The sequence below is a fragment of the Felis catus genome, chromosome B1, assembly GCF_018350175.1.
Source record: "Felis catus isolate Fca126 chromosome B1, F.catus_Fca126_mat1.0, whole genome shotgun sequence".
Classification (NCBI taxonomy): Eukaryota; Metazoa; Chordata; class Mammalia; order Carnivora; family Felidae; genus Felis; species Felis catus.
In genome coordinates, this window is record NC_058371.1 from 94,490,866 (window position 1) to 94,518,187 (window position 27,322).

The following is a 27,322-nucleotide window of genomic DNA, read 5'->3' on the forward strand; positions in this document are numbered from 1 at the left end:
GAAATTCAGCAGGGACAGCTAACAATGGGAGAATACCTGTCACATGTAGAGGACGTGAGTGAGAGCCCGTAGGGGTACCTATGACCCTGTGTCTCAACATCTCCATGGAGTTTCTGAGGGTCCAGACAACACAGGAAAGAATAGGAACATGAGAGTCAAATCTCCACACCCAGCTGCTACAGCAGGCTGAGTTGAAATATGTGGCCCCAAGCCAACTGAACAGCATTTACCTCTTCTCGAGCCCAAATCTAGATCATATGATTTCCATATGGTGTCTTGGGGGCATATAGGAAAAAAGTAAAGAAAATGAAATTTAACAAAGTGGAGGTGAGGAAGGAGTTGTGAACAAAATGACCTGATCTACTAGCCATGCACCAAGCTATAAGCAAAAGAAATAACGGTAGCTATTCTACCCTGAAGATTCAGGCCTTGCTTTGCTCCTCCCACCATATGGAAAGGGAAGAATGCAATAGAAGGTGTTCATCTTTCAATCATCAGTAAAGTTGACTACTAGTAAGGCCAATTAGCCTCTGACAAACTGTCAGCAATCCCTCTCCCAGAACATGTACCTGAGAACAATCTAGGAAGAACCAGCTGTAATACCCCCTCTCATGGCTGAGCATGATTTTTTTCACCAATGGCATGTATTCCTTTCCTCATAGGACTAGAAGACATAGTTGGGGTCGAGATTATAATTAATGGAAGGATCATTGGCTAAATTCAACTGAACACTTAAGATATTTCAGACATTCTTCTCAGCAAATAAAATGAATTACCAATTTTATTTTCACAACGGCTTCCTGTAATAAGTGTATTTTTGCCCCACTTTACAGATAAGGCAACTCTGGGACACAGAGACTAAGAAATGTGATCAAATTTTTATCAGGTAAGTGGTGGAACCAGAATTTAGTTTGATTCAAAGCCAAATTTTTAAAAATTATGTTCTACTGTGTTCAATAATTACATAAACAAAGGTCAAATCCCAGATGCTACGTTATTCTAGGAAAGTTACATACAGAGGGGAATTCTATTGTTTGTCCAAAAGAGTTACTGTGAGAATTATATTAAGTCACCTACAAGCCCATCTCTGTAGTCATGTTTTTTTTAACCTCTATAATGCTCTTTTTTAAAGTTTTTATTTAAATTTCAGTTAGTTAACATTATTTATTATTATTTCAGATGTACAATATAGTGATTCAATACTTCCATGTAGCACCCAGTGCTCTCATTAACTTCTGTAGCACTCTTAACTGCCAAGGGTTCTTTGCTTACTTGTCCTTCACCTAACAGTCCTTTATTAACCATTATTGATAAACAAGTTTCTTGATTCTATTTAGCTTTTCACAAACACATTGATTATATCTCCTAACTTCAGCTGAAATTTGACCACTTCTCTTCTAGAATTTTTCAGTTAAATTTCCTTTTTATTGCTAAATTTCTTCACCATGAAATCTCAAAGTAGGGACTATGGAAAGTACATATATATATATAGTGTGTGTGTGTATGCATATATAATAGCATATGTGTATATATATTTATATATAGAGAGAGTATATATATAGTACATATATAGAGTACATATAGAGTACTATACCTATAGTACATATAGAGAGACTATATATATTGTAGTCTTTATTATATTATATTATATTATATTATATTATATTATATTATATGTTAATGTATATTTTTATTTTCAATCTTCCCCAAATGTCAAGAAACTCTGTGAGTATTCATCAGGGTATCCCTAAAGAATAGAGTAATGCCTGGTATTTAGGGATCTTCAAAATATATTTGCTGGATAAATGAATGAAAACTGAATCCATATATATATATATACATATATATATATATACATATACACACACACATATATATACACATGTATATTTATATATTTATTTATATAAAGGATTTATATATATGGTTTTTAATTTATATTTTGCATTTATATTTAATTTATATTTTATATATTTAAATTTTAAATATATATATGTAATTTATAAAGGATTTATATATATATACAGACAAATATATATATACACATATATATATATATATATACACAAATCTTTTTATAAATCTTGAGAAGGGAAAATGAAGAAGATGCACCACTTCCTAGCATTTATCTCCATAAATATGAAGAAACCCCAATAGCATATAAAAAGTCAATTTGTTTCATCTAGCAAAGCAAAGAACACTGGCGTCTTTCATATTGCTGTGCTTCAGATCTTTAATTTTATGAAAAGCACACCTAGGTCTAATTGCATCCAATTAAGATAAAATCAGAATACATTGTTGATGTTATTGACTTCATAAATCTAATGCTCAATTACTAAATGACTCCAAACCACTGCCAAGATCTAGACAACTGTTGCCTCTCTTAGAATGTCTTTTGCAAAAACAGCCTACATTTTAAATCACTTTGTATGCAATGAAGGTCAGCTGTCTATAGTTAATGGAATGTTTTCTTGCAGGAAAATTTATGTATATTGCCTTTCTTTCATCAGAATACATTTTTGGCTACATATGGCCTGATATTGAAGTGTCTCTTTATTTCTCAAAACAAATGTTTCACTGAATAAAGGCTTGACTTTAAAAAAACGAAAAAGTGAAGTATTCTATAAAATTACAATTTAGATATAAAATTATTAACAATTATTTGAATAATGGGCATGCTTTTATTTCAAAAATCAGAAAATTTTTAGAAAAAATTAAAAAGACATTTTTGTATGATATGAAACTGGACAAGGGATTATTCAAGCTATGGATTAGGAGAACTTTTGGTTTTTGAAATAGGAAAAAGATGAAGTCTAATAAATTATAACATATCTATAAGAAAATTCATATTTTACAAGTAAAAGCTACTGAAGCTTTATGAAGAGAAGCATTTCTGAAGCTTCACTTACCTGAAATGTATGACCACCCCACTTATAACAATGTGGGACTGAGCCTGGTGACCTCTCCCATCAAGGATCCATTTCTGAAGTCAGTGATGTGGGATGATCAGCTTTCAAATGCCAAAACAACCATCTACTGTTTATTGGATATTAGTTAAGTTTCTCAACCTATTTTATAAAATGCAGATATTCACATTTTTCGATATTCCTAAGGCTCCAGTGGATACATACCTATGGCATATCTAAAATAGTACCTAGCTCATAGTACTTACATTTTAAATGTTAGCTCATACTTTCTTTTATTTCTGAAACACTTGTCCCTGCAAGTATTTTTCCATGGTATGAGTAAATTGGCAACATAGTCAAACATCAAAGTCCTGTGGACTTGTCTCAAATTGTATCCTGACTTACATGAAAAACAGCAAGGGTTTTAGGGAAATAAAGATAAATATGTCATTACCCATTTCAGTATTTGTTATTTATATTGTTCTGGACAAGCTATTTATCATGCCTAAGACTCATTTTTCTTTTTCTTTTTCTTTTTTTTAACCATCTACTTATCTAGCATGTACTATTGTTTGATTATAATTCTGTAATCTTCCCTTACTTCTGTAGATTAATTCCAAGCAATATTATAAAGGAAACAAACCAATAAGCATGAACTAAACTGCTATTACAGGAAAAATGTTTATTTTTACTACATAGGAGAACTTGAGTTGTTTATACTCTGACAATATAATACTAAAAAAAAAAAAACCTTATTTGGATTTGTAGCATTTGCCAATTTCTGTGGTATAAATTATAAATACCTCCACCAAATGTAATTTTAAGCAATTATAATGCTGTCAATGAACATGAAATTGGAAAAGGATGCATACAATTGGCTCTCTGAGGCCATCATGAGCTAGCTCCAACATACCACTTTCTATACAGTAGAGGATTCTTAGCTTGTGCTCCATGCACAAAGTAACTTTCCCTAGGGGTAACAAAAAACCTTCCCCATCACAACATCCACAGAAAAATTCATGATTCCACAGAGTCTGCAAAATCTGGAGTAACAAGTTACACAAATGGCACAGATTTAGTCCTATTATCTAAAAATCACTTTGCAGAGTATAGTAGAGTGGAGAGATAGTATTTTGTAGAACTTAAATGCTGAAAATCTGTTTTTAAATATTCTACTTAGAACAAAATCAAGGAGAAGATGTGGAGTAAATAATAAGAAACTGAAAGCAAGGATTGGGCGTCAAAACACACACTAGAGAGTGTAGAACAAGATAAATATAAACTGGAGAAAAAGAAAAACAGTTTGCATTGTATCAGCATTTCTAAGACTTTGATGTGCATACAAATCAACTGTGTCTCTTGTTAAATGCAAAGCCTGATTCACTAGCAGTTGGAAGGGGTCTGAGATTCTGCTGCTTCCAATAGCTAAAACTGATTCCTCTTCTCTCACCACCAACCACGTTTTGAATAGCAAGGTATGAGATTATTTTAGCCACCTTCAGCTCTTCAATGATAAGAAAATAAAAACTTACTCTAGAAAAAAAATGCACAGTAACTAAACAACACTGAATTGTTTTTAGAAAATGAAAATTCAGTCATTCTCATAGGGTATAAATACGATAGGGAAGAGGCTCTTTATCTATTAGTTTGTTTGATGACTTATCTAGGAAGCAATGCCAAATAGTTTGGAAAGCGGCAACAATTTTGGTGAGGCTTGAGAGGGAGGGAGCCAGCTCTGTTCTCTGGAACTTTTTGAAGGAGGCCATCTTTAGCTCATATTGTAATATATTTCAGGAGCTGTACGGATGAAGCAAATCTGGATGTCCAGAAGGTGACAGGTATGAAGGTATGAAGGTGAAGGTATGAAGTGAATCTCCCCTAACTGCTCAGCAAAAAAGTACACACGTCAGCTTATTTTCCTCCAGCCTTGACCATAGAGTTAGGAACTGAGGACATCTTTCTATAAAGCACTGTGCTCCGAGTCCACTTATGGCATTGTAAACAAAGACATCCAGGAAAATTCTCTTCCAAAGAATATGATGTCTCAAGTGTCTGCCGGGGCTTCAACAGTTGGTATCAAGTATTTTAGCATGTGATTCATCCTCACATGGAATTTCAAGAAAATTAAGTTCTAAATATGTGAGTTCAGGCTGCTGTTCTTGACAGATTATTCTCCAAAGAGCATCTCCTCCATATTTTGCTGTATAATATTTTGAGATTTAACATATGCAATTCCTGCTTTCCTTTTTCCTCTCTTTAAATAAATAGCATATTCAGTATTTAGGGACAGTATGTAGCCAGGAAGACTGCTGTGATCCAATTGGAATCTGTGACAAAAGGAAAAATCAGTCATATTGATCCTGTCTGTATTTAAAACTTAGAAACTTTGTTTATGCATTTTTGCATTTATTTTGATTTTCAAAATTTCATTAAATATTAATCTTTATGACTGAGATTTTTGGTGTCCTCAAATTTTGTACCTCACTTATCCCTATTAGCCAGATGGAAAGACTCTAAGACCTCCTGGTTTGGGTTTTACAAAAGCCTAAGCTTATTGCATAAGATGTAGCTTCTAGAAAGACATAAAGAAGATATTGAAAATTTTCCTACATGAGTGGGAAAGAAAATCCTTGAGCCATGGGAAGTAAATGGCTCTGTATGTTTTCCAGCAGCTTGGCTGCAGGTTTTAACCCCAGCAATACTCTTCCTACAGGAAGCAAATCCTAAAAAGAAATGGATCTTTGCACTTCTAAGGAGATGAAATTTTAGATATTAAGATTCTCAGGCTTGGGAAAGACTCCTGTGACCCAAGCATAGCATGGAAACAGCAAAAAGCTAGGGAAAGATCATGGAAAGAGGACAAAAATATCTCCTTGGTGAGATGTTAACATGAATATAGAATTGTTTGGGGATTACTAGAAATAAATGAGATTAAAAATTTTTTTATGATTTCAGCAGACTGTGTGTGTCTTTGTGTTTGCTGAAGAGGTTACTTAAAGAATAATAAAGAAACATGTTATTTCTTGTACATCTTGAACCAATATTTATACCATGTACTTATAGATGCTTAGACCTGATGACTCAACCCTTCAGTGGCTTCCAGATGCTGGTTGGAGAGAATCTAGTGTATTCTTTAAAGAGTTTACCTTACCAAAGATTATTTCTTCATGGACTTTTTAGATATTCTAATTGTTGCTTCTCGGTCCAATCGTTTCTAAAGAACTAAAGAAAATCACTTCTTTAATCTCACTGAAAGAAAGAGAATCCATCTATTGTGGTCATATTACAGGACCACAACATCCAGGTCTTTGATAATTGGATCTGCGTAGATACTGCACTTCCAATGTATTACTTCATAGACTAAGTTGGTTACATTGAATTTTCTTATAAATCTGTGGTTAGAACACCCTGACTGAGACAGTTAGCCAGTTAGGATGTGAAGAGCTCTAGAACCTAATGGTCATATAGAATCAGGGATAAAGTCAAAGCTAGGCCTATATAGAATCCTTTGCATATTATATAGGATATACTTATGGGGTGGGGGGGAAGAAGACTCTTAGGAAAATGAGAAATCTGTTCAGTAGAGAGAAGCAGAGTTCAGAGATACCCAGAACAAAGTAGAGATAAAAACTATACCTGACAGAAAACATATTTATTTGTTGAGGGTATTTATCCACTAACTCACTCCAGCTATTTGTTGGAAGCTCTCCTGAGAAGGGTGTCATTTGCCCAGCACTTTGGTCCTGTTACATGAATGTGTGTGAATGCAAAGGATTCTGGAAGCCAAAGACAGCCAGAGTCACAGGTAATAGCAGCTAGAAATTAGGCCAGCAGGCAGAGAAGTGTTAATTACTATAAAGGATCAGAGAGCGGGAGAGGGAATTAGACTTACTAATTGTTTCTTAAAGTTAAAGAAATAAAAAGAACTTAAGGTAAAAAAAATATATATATCTTTTTAAAATTATCCTCAGAGTCCGAGAAGGAAATAACCAATGAAAGAGAACAGCACTTAGGGATGAGAGCAGTGAAAGCTGTCCCTGCTTTGATTGGCATGGACGGGGGGCTATACTGCAGAATTATGAAAGGGCTGATGCTTATCAAGGCTGAAGTGCTTGACATTACATACACCATACACGTACATGATGCCCTAAAACGCAAGTTTGCTTTTCTCTTGAGACAGAACTGATGTTTACACTCTGAACTGGACCATGGTACAAAGGGAGGCATCATTGCATTCATTGAACGCCACATCTACCTCAAAGGGAAAAAAAAAAAAAAAGAAAGTATTTTGACCACAAAATTAAATTTTCAGAGAGGAAAGGCCAAGAGCCTATAGGGAGAATGAGATGGGCAGCCTGTGAAAAATTCAGGCCAACCGGAGCCATTCTATAACAATATACTGGGCAACTGAATCATTCTGTTGAAAAATTTTAGACCACTTACTGTGCCAACCACTTTTCAGGCATGAAGAGATGATATAAAGTGGCCTATGTTTCTGTGTAATGTATATGCATTCTGAAAGTCATGAGAAGTTATTGCCAATGCATTGGTGACCTAATGCTAGAGAGTAAGAATGTCTATTCTAAGTAAAAAATGTTAGAAAACTTTTAAAAAGAGACTACTGTGTTTAAAAATTCTATCCATTGTAACACTTTGTTAATCAAAAACAAAACAAAAAAATCTTTAAGTGCTTTTACAAAAAATTCACCTGATAGGTAAATTAAACTAATGTCCAAGAAAAACATTTAAGTCATTTTATGAAATACACGTTGTTTAAAGGGTCATGCTGTGCATGACCACAAATTTCCATAACAAATTACAATATCTGTGAGGTAACTGAGTTAACAGTAAAGTATTTAAATGTAGTAGGAAATATTTAAAAAAAAGTTTTTACATTTATTTATTTTTGAGACACAAAGAGAGACAGAGCACAAGTGGGGGAGAGGCAGAGAGAGAATGAGACACAGAATCTGAAACAGGCTCCAGGCTCTGAGCTGTCAGCACAGAGCCCGACGCGAGGCTTGAAGCCATAAACCATGAGACCATGACCTGAGCCGAAGTTGGCTTCTTAACCGACTGAGCCACCCAAGCGTCCCTAGGTAGGCAATATTTTATTAAAAATATTTTAATTATTTTAAATATTTTAAATATTTTATTAAAAATATTTGCAATGGGGGAGCCTGGGTGATTCAGTCGGTTAAATCTGCAACTCTTGGTTTAGGCTCAGGTCATGATCTCACGGTTCATGAGTCCAAGCCCCATATTGGGCTCCACAGCTGGCATTGTGGATCCTTCTTAGGATTCTCTCTCCTGCTCCCTCTGCCCCTCCCCTGCTTGTGCTGTCTCTGTCTCTCTCAAAATAAATAAAATTTAAAAAAAATCTTTGCAATGTTATCAAGACCAAAAACCAAAAAGCAGTAGATTTAAAGAGAAATATAGCTAACCAATTGTAAGTTTAGCAAAAGAATTCTTATTAGATATTGATTCTGAAATCTATTATATAACTTATTATGAATGTCTCAATGTGAGAACATTTGTTCTATTTTAATCTGGTAGTATCATAGATTTTATTTTTATTAAGAACAACTATAAATCCCCTCCTCAATCACTAGTCCTTAAATTCTGAGCTTTTTATTCATTCTTGGTCACTGAGCTGAGTTCTTACGTTTCTGAAATGTGAGTATATTCACTCCCCATATTCTTGGAAAACATTTCTTTAGTAGAACTTACCCTGCCCCTCCCTATTGATCTTCATCATCTATGACTCTTTTTGCCCAGAGAAACATCTTAGATAAGTCAGTAAAGCTAGATTCTAGTGAGTGAAATTGAAAGAGAGAGAGACATTCTGTGATCAGGGAGACCAATTAGGAGTACAGCAAGGGTTCAGAAAAAAATAATTAAGCCCTGAACTAGGGAACTAACAGGTGGAATAGCGAAAGAGAACATTTATGAGAGATGCTAAAAAAGTAGAGAGTAGAGTATTTAGTATGGGAGTGAATCTATAAGAGATGTCCACATTGTTGTTGTTGGCTATTGAGTGGTGCCATTCATTGAGATAGAGACAAGGCGGAGCAGAAGTGCTTTATTTGGTTCTGTGAGTGTATGTGCGCCACCGAGGTAGCATGGGTGATGCTGCTGGCATGCTCATTTCATTTCATTTATATTTTTGTAGGTTATCTACATTTTGTCCCAAATACTTCTCCTGTCAGCATCATCCTTTCCCAATATGGTAGGGCTATCTATTCCATTAGTCTTATTTCCCTCACAATAAAGGTTAACTGGAATCACTAACATCCCTAGGAATTTTATTTCCAATGTATGTAAAATGTAACATGATAATCTATACATTTAGATGTGGATTAAAAATATGAATCAAAAGCTCACCAGATTCCAGTATGGAAAACATCCCAATATTAATGGAAAATCTGATTCATCTCTATAATGGAAGTCACATTCCCAAGCTCAATCCACAAAGAAACCAGAGGCTGACATTTTAAAAATCCAACCCAGTTACCAATTTCAAAATTGAGCTAAAATCAAATCATCTTGTCAGTGGGAGTGCTGATTAATACCTCTCCCAAAATATGAAAGAGCAAAGCAACAAAATAATAGGAATAGGAAATTTGATAACCCACTTCTGTGAAGCATACAGATTCAGACAAGTTAAAAGCAGGCAAAATAGTATGATTACCTAACAACCCCATGGGTTCTACCATTGAACCACTGCAAACCCAAAACCAAGCTCCAGGCTGTGTGATTTTGATTAATTTATTAATGTTCACTGAAACTCGTTTTTCCATATATAAAAGTGAAACAGCAGTGACATCTACTTCAACTGAAACTGCATGAAGGTTAAATGATATTGAAGTAAAGCAAATTGTCTTGTACTAGTAAGTGGGCAGTAAAAATTATTACTTATCACACTATTATGTCGTAATAATTGGGCTACAAAACAATAAAAAAATATACATAGAGCTGTCTGTATGTCCTTTTTAGTGGATAAGTGGTTTGTCAGTTGTATATGTGGCCAAAATTTCCCGCACTGTGGCTTTCCTTTTCTCTTTCTTATTAGTTTGATGAACAGATATTTGTAATTTTAATGAAATACGTGTTTTTCAGTGTTTTCTTGCCTATTTCAAGGTCATGAAATGGAAATGAAGGAAAAGAAATAATTCATATGTTGATGTACTTGATGGGGAAAGAAAGATCAATAATAACAACTAGGTTTTGGTGTAATTGCTTAACCAGTAATGTCATCTACTGTAATGGGAAAAACTGTAGAAATAGGAGACACAAATCAAAATTCTACTTCAAATATGGTAGGTTTAAAGTGATCTTTATCTGTCTATTTGGGATACATCTCATGTTCTTGGACATGTTAGTACAATGGATTTAAGTTAGGCCATGTGATATATAAAAATGAGAACCCCTAAGAAAATACTGGGATACGCCTGCATTTAAAGCATTAGAAGGAACTTGTGAAGGAGACTAAGAAACAGGCAAAAAATCAGACTTTATGTGGATCACATAAAATCTAAAAAAGGAAAGTGAGTCAAGGAAAATGCTGCTGAGATGTCAAATAAGATATAATCAGGAAAGTGTTATTTGACTGGGTAACACAAAAATAATGTTTGATCCTGACAAAAGCAATTTCAGTGGATTGGTTAGAGAGAAATTGAGTGATGAGTGGGGGCACCTGGGTGACTTAGCTGGTTGAGTGTCCAACTTTTGATATCAGCTGAGGTCATGATCCCAAGATTGTGGTATCAAGCCCTGCATTGGCTCTGCACTGAGAGTGAAGTCTGCTTGAAGTTCTCTCTCTCTCTCTCTCTCTCTCTCTCTTTCTCTCTCTCCCTCTGCCCCTCTCCCCTGCTTGTGCACTCTCTCTCTAAAATTAAAAGAAGAAGAAGAAGAAGGAGGAGGAGGAGGAGGAGGAGGGGGAGTAGGGGAGGAGGGGAGGAGGGGGAGGAGGGGGAGGGGAAGGGGAAGCAGAAGGGGAAGGAGAAGAAAAGAGAAGGAGAAGGAGAAGGAGAAGGAGGAGAAGAAATTGAGTGATGAGGGAAGAGTGGAGACAAGGAGTTCATATCCAAATTTCAGAAGAATGTTCTATAGTAGGGAAAACAATACAAATAGAGGAGTGTTTAGAGGAGAATATGGAATCAAGAAAATTTTTTTCATTTCACAAAAGGAAGAGGGAAATATTCTGAGACAACAAGAGATCCAGAGCTCATTGGAAGAGAGATTTGGATCACATATGCAAGGGACCATTTGTTCCATCAAAAAAGTAAGGAAGCCATGGTATGTAGACACAGAACTAGATTGGTTTGTAGGCTGAACAGTAACAACACTAGATTTATGTTTTAGGGGGAGGAGGGGAAGTTTAAAGGAAAAAAACAGTTCTCATTTGGTCAGGTGAATTTGGACATGCCTGATAGCTGTGCAGGTGACTGTTAGATACATGCTGTTCATTTAGTTTTGTTGTTTTATGCCTAGACACAAGTCTATGTGAAAAATAGGCTGTGATGTTTTAAAATCAATTAAAATTATGGCCAGTTGGCCATATGCTTCTAGACATATGAAAAAAAAAATAAAAATGCATTTAACACATAAGTGCAGAAATCACTTCTATTAAATTAAACATTAAAACACCTAACCTAATGTTCCATATCAAGATGGGGTAGCAGTGACTTGAGAAAAAGAAATAGATCCAGCCCCAGCCACAGAAGGCTACAGTTGTTAACAAACAGGTTGTGCTATTGTAGGATACTTACCTAAAACTCTTAAAAAATGTAGACTGTATTTCATTTATCTAATTGATAATATGACCAATGTGCAAACAGGGATATATTTAGAATTTCCATTTCCCATCTTGACAGTCAAACATTTATTTTCTATACATATCACATATGCATTGCAATTGTATGCAAATGATAGCCTAGAGAACACTTTTGCAGAAATTGGAATTTTTTTTGTTGTTTCAAACATGCTTAAGATCGGAATGAAAGTAACACATTATAATTTCTAATGTGATTCTTTTCATTTTCAGAAAGATTGTATCTTGCCCAAGGAAGATATGTTTCTTTATATGGACATTTGTTTTTCATGAATTTATTTACTTAGTATCACCAAAGTTTAGGTAAGGAGATAGCAATGCATCAAAAACAAACATGTTTTTGAGATGGCTGTGGAAACTTCCAGATAATTTAAACTTAATTATGACATCTTGTTTCAGTGTGTCAGTGGTCTTGTCTTCCACTATTAATTAGACAACAAAACATCATCCATATGGAGATTTTCATACACAGCTTCCAAATTTTAAGTTGTTCTCTACAGTCTGAATAAAATTACTCCATCGCCCTCCCTTTTTGTCTCACAAAGATGACAATACATATTAGAAAAACTGTGACCAGTGGTCTCATCTGAACATGCCAGGTTATTGGGTGAGCATGGCAGGCTCTGCACCTGGGCAGCAGGTGAGAGCAAAAACCAACTAGTTACTGTGTGTCAGTTACTTTCACTATTTCTGCATATGTATCATTGTATCAAATATTCACATTTCTGTGAAACTGGTGTTATTATTAACTGTTCGTTATCCCATTTTAGAGATAATAGTAATACAGACACTGACACATTTTTTTTTCCAAATTCACAGAACTTAGAAATTGAGCTGAGCCCTCAGCCCAGATCCATACAACATGTAACCCCAAGCTTTACCTACTGAGTCCATCATACTGGAAGTAAAGCAAGTAACTGCAAAGACCCATGCAGTTTCCCTGGGATTCTGGAAACATTTTATCATTTTTTGTAAAGTCAAGTTTTTTTTAAGTAATTCAGAAAAATTAATCCAAAATATAACTGGGATTTACAGGGAGAGAGAACAGATTTCTCACCGAACTCAGAGATAGGGCAAAGAACTGGGTCCTGTGCAAACTGGAACTAAAAGTCAGACATCAAGATGATAAACTCTGCCTCTCCAGAACAACAAACGGTTTCTCTTTTGTCTAATGTTTCTCTTTTAATATCAGCAGCATTGCTTTTCAATTGGCCGCCTTTACTTGATGTGCACCTAATGCATAAGAGCTACACAATGTGACTAGTACTGTGACCTTCTAAATCTTTGTTGTCTTAAAAATGTAGCTAGCTACATTTAAATTCACATTAATTAAATTTAATCCAATAAAAACTTTAGTTTATCTTTCTCATTAGTCACATTTCAATTTTCAATAGCCACATTTTCATCATCCCAGAAAGTTCTATTGAGCAGTCCTGTTCCAATTCTTCTTTGCCCACCGTGTGCAGTTTGTAATTTCTTTTTTTCTTAAATATTTATTTATTTTGAGAGAGAGACAGAGAGCATGAGTGGAGGAGGGACAGAGGGAGTGAGACACACAGAATCTGAAGCAGGAACACAGTCTCTGAGCTGTCAGCACAGAGCCCCATGAGGGGCTTGAACCCACAAACCATGAGATCATGACCTGAGCCAAAGTTGGATGCTTAACCGACTGAGCCACCCAGGCATCCCTGTTGTTTATAATATGTATGCCTACATGTTTGAATTCCCAATTAATGTGAGACATTTCATGCAAGTTCCTGATCCCTTGTCAGAATCAGATGTCTATAAATTACTGATGTTCACTTTTTTTTCCCTACAAAGGAACATAGGCCTTGACTCTTTAATTCATCCTGTGCCTACTGTTTTGTATGAAGTTTGTATTAGGTTGGAAATTAATAACTAACAGGTATATATTTTAGCTGGAAAAAGGCTCACAATATATTCTTTGTATGGCTTTTACTCCAAAATTAAATAGATTAATGATAGCACATACAGGGCTTAAAACTATTTTGAGTTACTCAGGATGTAGTATCAGAGGAATTTCATTCTTTACATGTATCTATGGACTTGGGTATGATTTTCTTGGGTATGATTTGAGCAGTAGATTTCTGAGACACTTCTCAGGTCCATCAAGTGGATGTGCAAGTGAGGAGTGCAAAAACTTGCACTTCATTGGCTACAGAGAAAATATGCCTCTGATCCTTGGCATGTGTTTCTGAGAATTTTATTATAATTTAGAGAAGGTTTATGAAGACTGTGTGGACAATTAAAAAGTGTCAGCCTAAAATAAAAATTTCCATCAGCATCCTGTTTTATTAAGACTTATTAATCCTATGCTTCAAAAGTTCTGATTAGCAGGAATATTGTTATTTAACACCATTATCTGTAAGTGATTCTATCAGAGAAGCCTACATAAATGAATCTAACCCTCAGAGACTTGTAAATGTAATTAATGTTCATGATAACTTTGAATTCTTTGTATGAAAGGAGCTTTTGAAATAAACTGGTTATTGATGTTGTATTGCTGATGATAGAAAAACACATCTTAGAGTATTATTTATATGAAAATTGGTACTATGATTCCAGTGTGTGAACAACAAAAATAACCCCAATGATATACACATTTTTATTACACTTTAAATTTTTTTTTAACGTTTACTTATTTTTGAGACAGAGAGAGAGAGACAGAGCATGAATGGGGGAGGGGCAGAGAGAGAGGGAGACAGAGAATCTGAAACAGGCTCCAGGCTCTGAGCTGTCAGCACAGAGCCTGACCCAGGGCTCGAACTCACGGACCACGAGATCATGACCTGAGCCGAAATTGGATGCTTAACTGACTGAGCCACCCAGGCACCCCTATTACACTTTAATATAAAATTCTTCCTAACATTGTTTTTTTTTTTTTACGTGTGTGACTGAGATAAATAGAAGGTCCATTTAACAATTTTAAATGAGGTTAATATTAGAGTAAAAAATCTTGCACATTTACCATCAAATATCTCATCACCATTATTTTCCAATGTTCTTAAAAAACAAATTTAACGGCAGATAAATGTTCACCTCTAGTAATTGCAGATATAAAATACCCTTACGCTCACTCCTTAGTTTGCCTTAAAATTCTCTTCTCCTCTAATGTAGGCTATTTCAATATCTTGCCTCTGTAGCATCTTGCCTCTGTAGACCATTCTGATGCTGTTATCTTGTTAAGACAGAGATAGAAGACAACCTGAAACATAACAGAGAAGGAATTTCAGGTTTACTTCAGTGTGAATTGGGAACATTATTTTATTTCTATATGATAGTCTTTTCTTATCTGTAAAATGAAAATAATACATGTCTCTCTGGATTATTATAAAGATTAAATGATGTAACCTATAGGTAAGGAGCAGGCAAATGATAGAATCATAATCATCCTATCTTGTATAAATTTGCAGTGTCTCCTCATTATGAATTAAGGAAGAAACTCCTTACCAAGACAGCCAAGTTCTGCATCATAAAATCATATCCCTTTCCAGCCTTTTTAATATTGGGGTTTTAGCCAAACAGAAGTACCAGTGTATGATAAGAGGGTGTTCATTTCTTCTACCCTTAGCCTGTTCTCTCTAAAGCCATGATTTTGCATATCCTGCTTCCTCCACCTGGAATGACTCAGCCTATCATTTCCTTTATCTAAATCATATCTACATCTAATCTTCCATCCATTTTCCTCAAGACACTTCTGAATTCCCACAGGAGAAATTCACTCTGTCTTCTCTATTCCTGGGACCCACAACACCCAACTCAGAGACACTAAACTTCTTAAATGAAATAAATTATTATATATATATGCATATTATGTGAGGCTTTTTCCCTGAAGTTAACTCTCAGGAAATAGGGAATGCCTAAGTGCGGGCTCTTACAGACTTGTTTTATAGGGTGTCTTTTTTTTTAAAGAGAGATATACATTAGGTGAAGCAGTCATCCCTAGATCAGGATACTGACAGAGGTAACCTGACATAAATCGAGAGCCAAAATATAATAGCAAAAGCAATAGATAGCATAAATTTTGTCATTGTTACTGGGTACATGCTCTCATTATTGAAAGTGTACGTTATAATCATTAAAGAGAGAGAGGGAGAAAGAAGATAAAAACTTGTAAAAATTGACAACTATGCAATAAATTGTTACACTGTGGAGACCACAAGTATATTTATAATAAAAGAAATATTAAAGACAAATCATTGTTCTAATTTCAGGACTATGGGAATTTGTGATTTTGAGTTATGATGTCTTGCCTCACACACATATTCATCTCAGATAATTTAGATGATAAACATAAGAGACAGGGGTTGTGTCAGATGATGAAATTAACATCAGAGAAGAATACGAGTAGTTGAATAAAATGATTTCATGCCTTGTGAGAAATTAAAGTAGTAATTTAAAATTAATTCATTATGTTATTTTAATTACATATATAAATAAACAAATTAAATATTATATATATGCAATATTATCACAATGATTGAATTTATACATTCAAATTGACCAAAAAAACTATTTAATGGGAATATAAAAATTACCTTATATTTGATGTTGTCATATGGTCAAGACTGTCATATGTTTATAATGTCATGTAATGTTATGTAAAAAAAAAATACTATGTGAGGAGGAATTCATAAAATATCGATTCCCTTTACTCCACTTTCTTTCCTCTACCCAGTTTATGAAATAATTTGTCTATTCTATAATATTTATTTATTCATTTATTTACTCAACTAATATTTCTTGAGCATTTTTTACATGCTAGGCATCATGCTGTGCACTGCAAGTATGGTAGTGAAAGAAACTGAAAAAAAAAAGACCTGCTTTCATTGAGTTTCCATTCTTTATATTCTTTTTGGTGAGACATTAGATAGATGATAGATAGATAGATAGATAGATAGATAGATAGATAGATATCACCAGATCTTAGTAAGTACAAAGGACAAAATACAAGTGGTTAGAGCACTTAGAAAGTAATGGATGTGGGTTGTATCATTTTGAATATGAAGGTTATAGAAGTCTCGTTGTTAAGATATCTTTTCAACAAAAACCTAAATGAATCAAGGAAGAAAGTCTTGAGGATACATAGAGAAAGAACATTCCATGCAGAGAAAAAAAGCCCTGTGAAGGCCATGATGACAGATGGCCTGTGTGTGCAGAGGGATCAAGCCTGAGTTTTTAGGAGCTGAGTTGGAGGAGAGTGGAGATGAGGTTCATTTAAGGTCTTCAAGCCATTGTAAAGGCTCTTAATTTTACCCTGAGAAAGAATGGAGATCATTGGATTTTGAGCAAAAGGATAACTCTAGTTGCTGTGGAGGAGTGTGTGTACATGTGTGTGTGTGTGTGTGTGTGTGTGTGTGTGTGTGATGAAAACAGACTAGTAAAGAACTACTGATGACTTCTTGTTACAGGTGATAGCTAGTTTCTACCTTGTTGTAATGGTGGAAGTTCTGAGGAATGTTTTTTCTAGATTTTATTTTTTACATGAAGCCAAAAATATTTGTCAATTCAGTGTATGCAGGATACAACAGAAAGAGAAGAATTGATGATAACTTCAAACAGTTGAATAAATAACTGTTATTACAGCTATTTCAGGCATAGCTTATATCATTTTTGAGACTTGGAAATACTAATGGCCCAGATGTTTTTTTTTTAATTTTTCTTACCCACATTAAATAGGAAGTATAATCTCACCAGAGTGAGTTTTCCAAGAATGCTATTTTAGATGATAATAATGATTGAAGAGCCATTGTCAAGATGTTAGAAGAGACACAAGAAGCAGATTGAAGTGAGAGCATCAGGAAGGGACATTATTTTTCCTGTGGATAAAACTGAGTTGGGAATGTGTTTAGTATTGTGAGTAAGTAAAATATAGAAGAGAGATCAAAGATAGAGTAACAGATTTTGGAATCCTCCCCATAGTTTAACCTGAATAATGTAATTAAATTAAATCCTAGGAAGAGTATGTATAACCAGAAAGCAAAGAGGACTATATTAAAAAAAAAAAACTTTGAAATTGTGCAACATGTGTGAGATTATTAATAGATATGAATCAGTAGGAAGACAACTAGAGGACTTCTCTTTGTATGGTTTTGCATACAAGGAGATATTGTGGTTTGGTTTCAGACCATTGCAATGAAGCAAATATTACAAGAAAGCACCTCAAGTGAATTTTTTGATTTCCTACTATATATAAAATTATGTTTACATTATACCGTAGTCTATTATTTTAAGTTTATTTATTTTGAGAGAGACAGCACACATATAAGTGCGGGAGGGGCAGAGAGAGAGGGAGAGAGAGAATCCCGAACAGGCTCCATGCTGATAGCCAGGCTCAATCTTGCAAACCATGAGATCATGACCTAGCCAAAATCAAGAGTTGAATGCTTAACCAACTGAGCCACCCAAGCACCCCATACTGTAGTTTATTAAGTATACAATAGTATTGTGTTTAAAAACACAATGTGCATACCTTGATTAAAAAACACTTTATTGCTAAAAAAATGTTAACCTTTTTTCTGAGCTTTCAATGAGTTATAATCACTGATCACAGATCACCATGACAAATACAATAATAATGAAAAAGGTTGAAATTTTGTGAGAATTCCCAAAACATGACACAGAGACACACAATGAGCAAAAGCTGTTAGAAAATTGAAGTCAATAGACCTGCTTGATGCAGGTTTGCTGCAAACCTTCAATTTGTAAAAAAAAAAAAATATATATATATATATATATATTTGTGAAGCTCAATAAAACAAGATATGCCTGTAAAGAGCTTTATCAATAAGTGTCTAGGTATTACCAATATGTCAACTCAAAAAGACTTCTAATATATATGACGTATGACACATGACACATATAACAATCTTGATCATTTGTCAATATCAAATATAGGGTGAATCCCATTTTCCCATTGAAAAGATCCTTTAAAAATTTTTCGGGCCAACTTCAATGTATAAAGCCCAGGGTTTTGGATAATATTGACAAATAAACAGGTGCCTGGGTGGCTCAGTCAGTTCAGCGTTCGACTTTGGCTCAGGTCATGATCTCACAGTTCATGGGCTTCAACCTTGCACTGGGCTCTGTGCTGACAGCTCAGAGCTTGGAGCCTGCTTTGGATTCTATGTCTCCTTTTCTCTTTGCCCCTCCCCAGCTCATGCTCTGTCTTTATCTCTCTCAAAAAATAAATAAACATTAAAAAATTACAAAAAGAAAAACAGACTAATAGAACGTTGATTTTTGTTCTTTTGTATTCTTGGATAATTTTGTTCAGAGACACTGGGATTTTCCTATAGTCTCTTGTATAAAATGATCTTGATATGCCCAAACTGATTACATTGGGGTGAGCTCATAGAATACTTTTGGACATTCAGGCATACAAAGGAACCAATCATGATGCTTTGGGAAAAAAATGTTCCCAGATAGGAGTGCCTGTGTGGCTCAGTTGGTTAAGCCAGGTCATGATCTCATGGTTCATGGGTTTGAACCCAGAATCGGGATCTGTGCTGATCGTGTGGAGCCTGCTTGGGATTGTCTATCCTTCTCTTTCTGCCCCTTCCCCACTTGTGCTCTCTCAAAATAAATAAATCAACTTTAAAAAAGTTCTTTTCCCACATAAAAGGTGAAAGGAATATGATGAAAAGCCTCCTCTTTTCTTTTTTGTCTCTGGACATAATTGTTTGAAGATATGATGACCTAAACTGTGACAGCTGTTTTAACTATGTGTAACTTCCTGTCTTATACCTTTAAAGGCTCATGTTTGAAGATGAATACCATCACACTTATGATAAAACAACAAAAACAGATGGATAAACATAGGTTGTTGATAACTTTATTGAGCCACCAGTTTAACCCTAATACCTTAACATTTTGACATGAGGGTTACTAAATATCCTTATTACTTACAGTCGGACGACCTCTAACTCAAAATGCTATAAGATGCAATAAAGCAGGACAAAAATAGCAAAAAAACAGCAAATTTGATTTGAGAATGTTTTAACATGACAATGCACGCGCCTTCAAATGAAGGATAGTAGCAAGAAATAAAGATAGTAGGTGGTGTTCAATATCAATAACCACAAACACCATAGTTTGAGAAAGCACTCTACTCAGTGTCTTAGCACTAACTTATTTGTTTTCTGAGTAGCTTCCACACTGGCAAATCACATTCACCTGAAGATAGTTGTCAAAATGTAGATTTATCAGCTTTATCACTTTCAGACTCCCAATTGACAAGGCTCCATGAATCTATACAACTATCCCAAAGGAATTTTTCTGTAGATTAAAATTAAGGCTGGAAAAAGGTGAATTTAGGATGCTAATCCCAACAGCTCCCAAATAGGGGGAGCTGGACAGGGGTCTGAGCCTCTCAGACAGGTAAAATATTTCAAAAAAAACCTGGAACTTGGTAGGTTCATGACTGCTTAGGCTTCGTACAAAAAGCAAAACAAACAAAACAAAAACAAAAAACAAGCCAAGCCAAACAACAAACAAAAAGATCTACAGAAGTAAGGCTGGAGCTCAAAGACTGGAGAGCTGAAGCTGATGATAAACACCCTGCCCTGTAGGTGGTTGGCAGGCTCAAGGCAGATGAGGGCCTGGCCCTTCAAATGGGGCTACAACACTTTCCAGGTGAAAAGGCACAAAAAGAAAGAGATAAAGAGAAATGCGGCAGAGATTTCCAGCAGAATGAGGTCTGAAAAGAAACATTTGTTTTTGGCAATTAAATAAATTGAAGAACTAAGTAAGACAAGTTCAATGCAGTAGCTGAGACAATATCAAGATAGTTCAAAATAAAGAATGGCACTTGTGAAAGTGCAGATAATGAGGATAGATGACCCCTTGAAAAATATTCTGGGTAGGGAGAAGAGAGATATAGAACAGTGAATAGAGAAGCAATCCCATCATCAACACTATGTCAGTACTTTACTTCCTAAAGTCACTGTTCTTTTTAATTAAAGGTGACAAATAACCAACTATTTTATGTTATCGTATTAGCAGACAAAAATTTGTGGTGCGTATTCACTGCAAAGGAAGAGGTCAGTGCTTGACTCAACCATTCATTTCAGAAGAGAAAAAATGACTGCATGAATAAATAAATAGCATAGTTCATAGCAATAATCCAGCAATAGGTAATTTAAGTATTACAGAACCTGTCTTAAAACAATTAAAACTTTAAGACAAGTGATAAGAAAGGTTAAAAACATATAACAAGAATATTCTGGAGCAATAATGAGCTGTCAGTGTATTTCTAATCGCAGCAGGCAAATGTCAGCCGGATTTTCTTATCCAAACTGACCGCTGTATCTCTTCTCTGTGAATGGAGAAGTCAGAATTTGATCTAGCCAAATACTCTTGCTGGTTTTGGTATGGTAAGTGAGTTATAAGATGATGTGTCATGGAATAACCTCATTTATTCTCAGTTATGAAGGATATCATAAATTGCAGTTAGTTCAGTTTTACCGACATGAAAAGTGGTGACCGATAATTAATGTTATATTTTCCCACTCTGATCTTCCAGTCTTTTATCAAGAAATTTATCCATGATAGAAATTAAAGTGGTATCTCATATTTAAAAAAAATAAATAAATAAACACAGAGCCCCTTGCAAATTCATCATTGTCCTAAGCAGTGTTTAGTTGATCACCATCACTCAGCTGCTCAGGACAAAAATGTTATTGCTTGATAGATTTTCTAGGATGAGAGTCTACTTGTCGAAACATCTATACACAAGTCTTTAAAACGGGTTAAAAACAGACTTGATTGTAGTGGCTCCATTGCAAAACAATGGGCCATCTGTTTCATTAAGTCTTTAACAGTGCTGGGTCCTTTACTTCCTCTTGGCTAAATGTTTTTTTTTTTTTTTTTCCCCAGAATTGTTGAGTTTCAGCCAGCCTAATTCACAACTCTCTTCAAGAGTTGTTCTCTTGCTGAATAGCTGAGCATCAGCTGGTTCTCTCACTGAATCACCACCAGAATATTATTGCCTCCCTCCTCCCCACATTCTCTTTATTTAGAAGTTTATTTTTTGCTAGTAGTGGGAAACAGCTGGCATAAATTTGAACAAAAAGAACATTTTTATATGATATAATTAAAATATAATATAGGAACACCAAATAGGTGTGAATAGGTGTGTATGTTCTTGTATAAATATATATATACTTGTATATATATATTTATATATATACTTGTATAAATATATATACTTGTATAAATATATATATATACTTGTATAAATATATATACTTGTATAAATATATATACTTGTATAAATATATATACACTTATATATATACATATTTATATATGTATAAATATATATACTTATATATATACATATTTATATATGTATAAATATATATACTTATATATACACACATATACACAGATGTATGTGTGTATATATACATATATATACATATATACATATATATACATATATATATACATATATATATACATATATATGTTGATCCACTTTTCTCATAATTTCAATGTAATAAATATTCAATATTTGACATAATTTAGAAATTGCCACCAAAATAATTCTATTGTGGCAGATACTGTTGATTGGCTTTTCACCATTCTCTTGCCCACCTCTCCCTTTTCTAAAGAGAATCCTAATCTTATTTAGTTAGCACTTTTGTCAACTTAGCCATTTGCTTTAGCTTTCACTGCAGAGGAGATGATCCTGATTAGATATCAATGATTGCTTGCTAGCTTATTTTATTATGAAAAAAAAAAATAATTCAGTAGACTTCATCATTCACACATTTAAGAAATTACAAAGGAGATCCTGATGTATACCAGATACAGTGTTAAGCTATGGGATAAAAATGCTGGGAAAACCTCTATTCACAGTAGGAGAATAAAAATTCTGTATAAATAGTATGTAGACTGTACATTAGGGGAGTAATAAAAGAAATGAAATCTAACTGGAAAGATAAGGGAGATGACTTCAGGGAACAGACTCTCATGATGAATAGGGTTTTGCTACATTGATAAAGAAGAAAAGGTACTGTGTCAAGTTGAAGCTCAGTAACATAATACAGTGCACCTTAACAGTGCATCAAGGTACCCACTTGCAATTTAATACATATATGACAAAAAGTATAAAGAATGAGATGGCATAAATTATGCCTGCATTCAGATCCTAGAAAACTCTATATGCCAGGCAAAAGGAATTAGTCTTTATCCTGAAGGTTTTAGGCTAAGCACGGGTATGAGTGTGACATAATAAAATTTGTAATCTAAGGAGATTATTTGTTACCACCGTGAAATAAGATTGAGATTGTTCACAGATTATCATGGAGGCACAGATCTTGTTACTATCCTGAGGAGAAAGAATCACAATGCAAAGATACTGTTATTGGAGACAGAGAAGTTAGTACTTATTTAAAGAATAAATGGGAGAGGATATCAACAAAATTGATGAGCAAACAAATGTGGAAAATCGGGAGATAATGTTTTGGTTAAAATCTGTTTTCTAGATTAGGCTACTGATAACATTGTGAGGCCATTAGTAGACAGTTGAAATTCTGTGAGAGGAGTAGATTTGTAAAGTGTAAAAAATTGCTTTCCTTTTGGATATATTGAGCTTGAGACCTTTGTGGTACACTTGAATAGACAACTGGAAACACAGATTTGTAGTTCAAGAGCAAAGTCTATATTGAATATAAGATTTAAGAGTCATCAACCTCAGTAGTTATAAATACAAAACTCAAAGCAATCCTCCAAGGAGAGTAGAGAACAAGAAGAGGGTGTTGAGGCTGGGCAACTCAGCACTAATTATATATTTAGAATATAAAGAGACAGAAATTCCAGGACATAATAGCAATAATAAATAGCAATACAAGAAAAATAGCAATAAGCAAATAGAAAAACAAAATGTTAAATGGGAGAAAAATAAAATTGTGTGAAAATAAAAATCATTATAAGAAAGGAAGTGAAGGAGAAAATAATTAACATTTAAAATTTAAAAGCCAAATCACTTGAGGAACAGTATTCATTGGGTTCACTATGTGGAGTTAATTGCTAATTTTGGAGATTTTTAATTTACTACCAATGTATATAAAAATGATCTAAATCAATAAATCATAAATCAATAAACTGTAAATCAATATTTCCAAAATAAATTGTATAAAGTTTCTTTTACTGTGAACAAGTTCCTAAAAGGTATAAAAATCAAGATTCCATTTCATCAGTTCTTTTTAAATCTGTTTAATGATTGTATTCACTTACTTCTTAGCAACTTTTAAACACTAATTTTTAAAATATAGGTATTTTATGTCAAAAGCTTAAAGCGATAAAAAGGCAATCATCAATTTGTTTTGAATCTTCTAGGTAAAAGTCCAAATGTAAAATTAGCTTTTAATTCTCATATAATGCAGATTTCAAAAACTATCTCTTTTACATCTGAATCCCATATCACTCTATCTACACTTACTGTCTACTGATAGTAACCTCTGTACAAATCTTTCATCTCAAATATATGTAAATCTTCTTAAGAGCGAGGTCCACTATTTTTCATCTGTATATTCCCAAGTACTGACCCAAGATTTTGCATCAAATATGTGTGCAATAAATAACCATCACATGCTACTACAAATAAGTGAATACACTAAAAGACAAAAATAAAAGAATTTTCAAACCCACATATAACCCACATATATGAACACTGAATGGAAGGTAATGTGGACAAATAAAATAGCTTAAATCTGCCAACTATAGTAGCCAAGATGGGGATAAAAATAGAAGAGCATGGCATTATGAGGACTGAGTTACATGTAGTTTGATTTGGAGAAGATCACAGGTCACTGGTCTATTTGTATAGATAATGACACCCTTGGCTGAACCATTTCTGAATGACTAATAATAATGTCAATAACATGAAACTTTACTCTTCCCTGGAGTTATTAAAATCTGTCATAGAATTAATTGATGTGTTTGTGCATTGGCAGGGAATAATTTTCCCTAGCCTAGATATTAGATCGTTACTGAGCAAATATATAGCCCCAAAGATTATAGACTAGGCAGAATGAGGTTAGGGAAAAAAGCCAAAATACCCATTTTTGTATATACCCATTTTGTTGAGCCTTTATTCATCTTGGGCTTTGGAATTAATGTCACCTTTCTCACAAGTCATCTAAGTTTGATTTTCGTTATGCCATATATTTAATTATGTGAGCTTATTAGATAATTTATTGACAATACTCCCTGATTCTCTAGGCATTCTTTGTTTTTTATTCCACAACTATAATATTTGGGTTTACACCGGAAAGTATTAGGTTTTCTGCAAGTTTCATATTATGGAAGTCTGCTTACCTTTTCTTGGAACAATTTTATTTTTAAAACTCTAGGATAGAGTTGATTATGCTAACATTTTTCTGATACCACTATTTTTGAAAACTTCTATCATTTTTATTTCAGTAAGTTAGTTCATAGAAGTGGCCATACTTCAGTTTTCTACCTTAACCAGAAAGCTATCAACACAAATGCCAAATGGCCCATTCAAGTCCAGATCCACATAGTTCAACATATCTGCCCCATCAATTTATCAAGTAACTCTATCAAAAAATGAATAAATATTATATAAAATGTCATTATTGATTTGAATATAATCCATATCTCTCTTCTTCCCCTTATATTAATGACCTTCTATTCATTCTTAGTATCAACATCTTAGTTTTTGCCCATTGTTAGTATTAATATCTTAGTTTGCCCTTATATCCATTCATCTCTCACACTTTAATTGCTTCTGCTCCACACCAAGTCTTTTTTCTCCAGTATCTTTTAATCTAAGAAAGAGCCTACACATTCCTGTCAGATACTTTTAAAGCCACTTTGGGGCGCCTGGGTGGCGCAGTCGGTTAAGCGTCCGACTTCAGCCAGGTCACGATCTCGTGGTCCGTGAGTTCGAGCCCCGCGTCGGGCTCTGGGCTGATGGCTGGGAGCCTGGAGCCTGTTTCCGATTCTGTGTCTCCCTCTCTCTCTGCCCCTCCCCTGTTCATGCTCTGTCTCTCTCTGTCCCAAAAATAAATAAACGTTGAAAAAAAAAATTTAAAAAGCCACTTAACTAGGTACTTCCCTGCTCAAAAGCTCTCATTACCTCCCTATGCCTTTTGAAAATACTTTGATGCTTTATGCCTTAATATGACCATTCTATCTACCAAATTTTAATGTTTGCAAAAGATTTACATGATTTGGCCTATTCTCCCCTTTGCTGACACTAAATTCAATGGCATGCTAAGTGCTGACAATGCAGTCTACCTTAGAATTAGACAATGGGAGATAAGGGATGGGGAGGAATGGTGGGTATATTATCTATAGGGAATTATTAATCAGTAATAAACTAAAAAAAAAGTCACTATGCCCAAGAAGTTCTAAATGATGTTTGAAAGAAAATACTCCTCCATGAAAAATGTTAACCAAAACTTGTTGTCTAAATTCTATACAGTTCCTGAAATTATAGCTGAGTTTTAATAATATATACATAAATTCCAAGTTTGCACTTTTTACTCATCCTGGAATGAATATCTTTTTCTACAAAGAAGTTAATTTGAATAATTCCCAGTTATGTAGCCAGCTAGGACACCTTGGACTCAGTGATATGTGTTCATTTTCAAGAACATTATTATAACTCTTCAGTATGGTTAAGCTTGCTTTTGCACAGTGGTATTAATATGCCTGAATGTAAACATTAGATTCAGAATGAGTACAGCACAGTAATTATAAATACAAAGAATCAGAATTCGAGTTACTTTACTTTTGTCCATCTGTGTAACCACTTAGAGTTTTTACTTGTAATCAGATTTAAAATAGTGAAACAGTGAGAACTCTGAACTGCAATATATTTCATTAGCAAGCACAAGTTTTATTGGAATTTATCAAGTACAAATCACATATAGAAATAAAGACATTTCTGAAGCCATTACACTTGGCACATCACCACTTTTTACAGATTTTTTTTGCCTTATATTCTTTTTTTTTAAATTTTTTAACGTTTATTTATTATTTAGAGACAGAGAGACACAGAGCATGAGCAGCAGGGGGCATATAGAGAGAGGAAGACACAGAATCTGAAGCAGGCTCCAGGCTCTGAGCTGTCAACACAGAGCCCAATGCGGGGCTCGAACCCACGAACCATGAGATCATGACCTGAGCTGAAGTCAGTTGCCTAACCAACCGAGCCACCCAGGCACCCTGCCTTATATTCTTAATGTTTATGTACATGCATTATTATTTCTTTGTACCCATGAGGTTTTTTTTAAATTTTTATATTAGAGAGAGAGCATGAGTGAGGGAGGAGCAGAAGGAGAGAGAGAGAGAGAGAGAGAGAGAGAGAGAATCTTAAGCAGGCTCCATGCTCAGTGTGGAGCCTGACACAGGGCCCAATCTATATCTATATCTACTCATCAATGAACCTGGATGGAGCTAGAGGGTATTATGCTAAGTGAAATATGTCAGTAAGAGAAAGACAGATACTCATATGTGCAATTTGAGAAACTTAACCGAAGACCATGGGGGAGGGAAGGAAAAATAAGTTACAAACAGAGAGGGA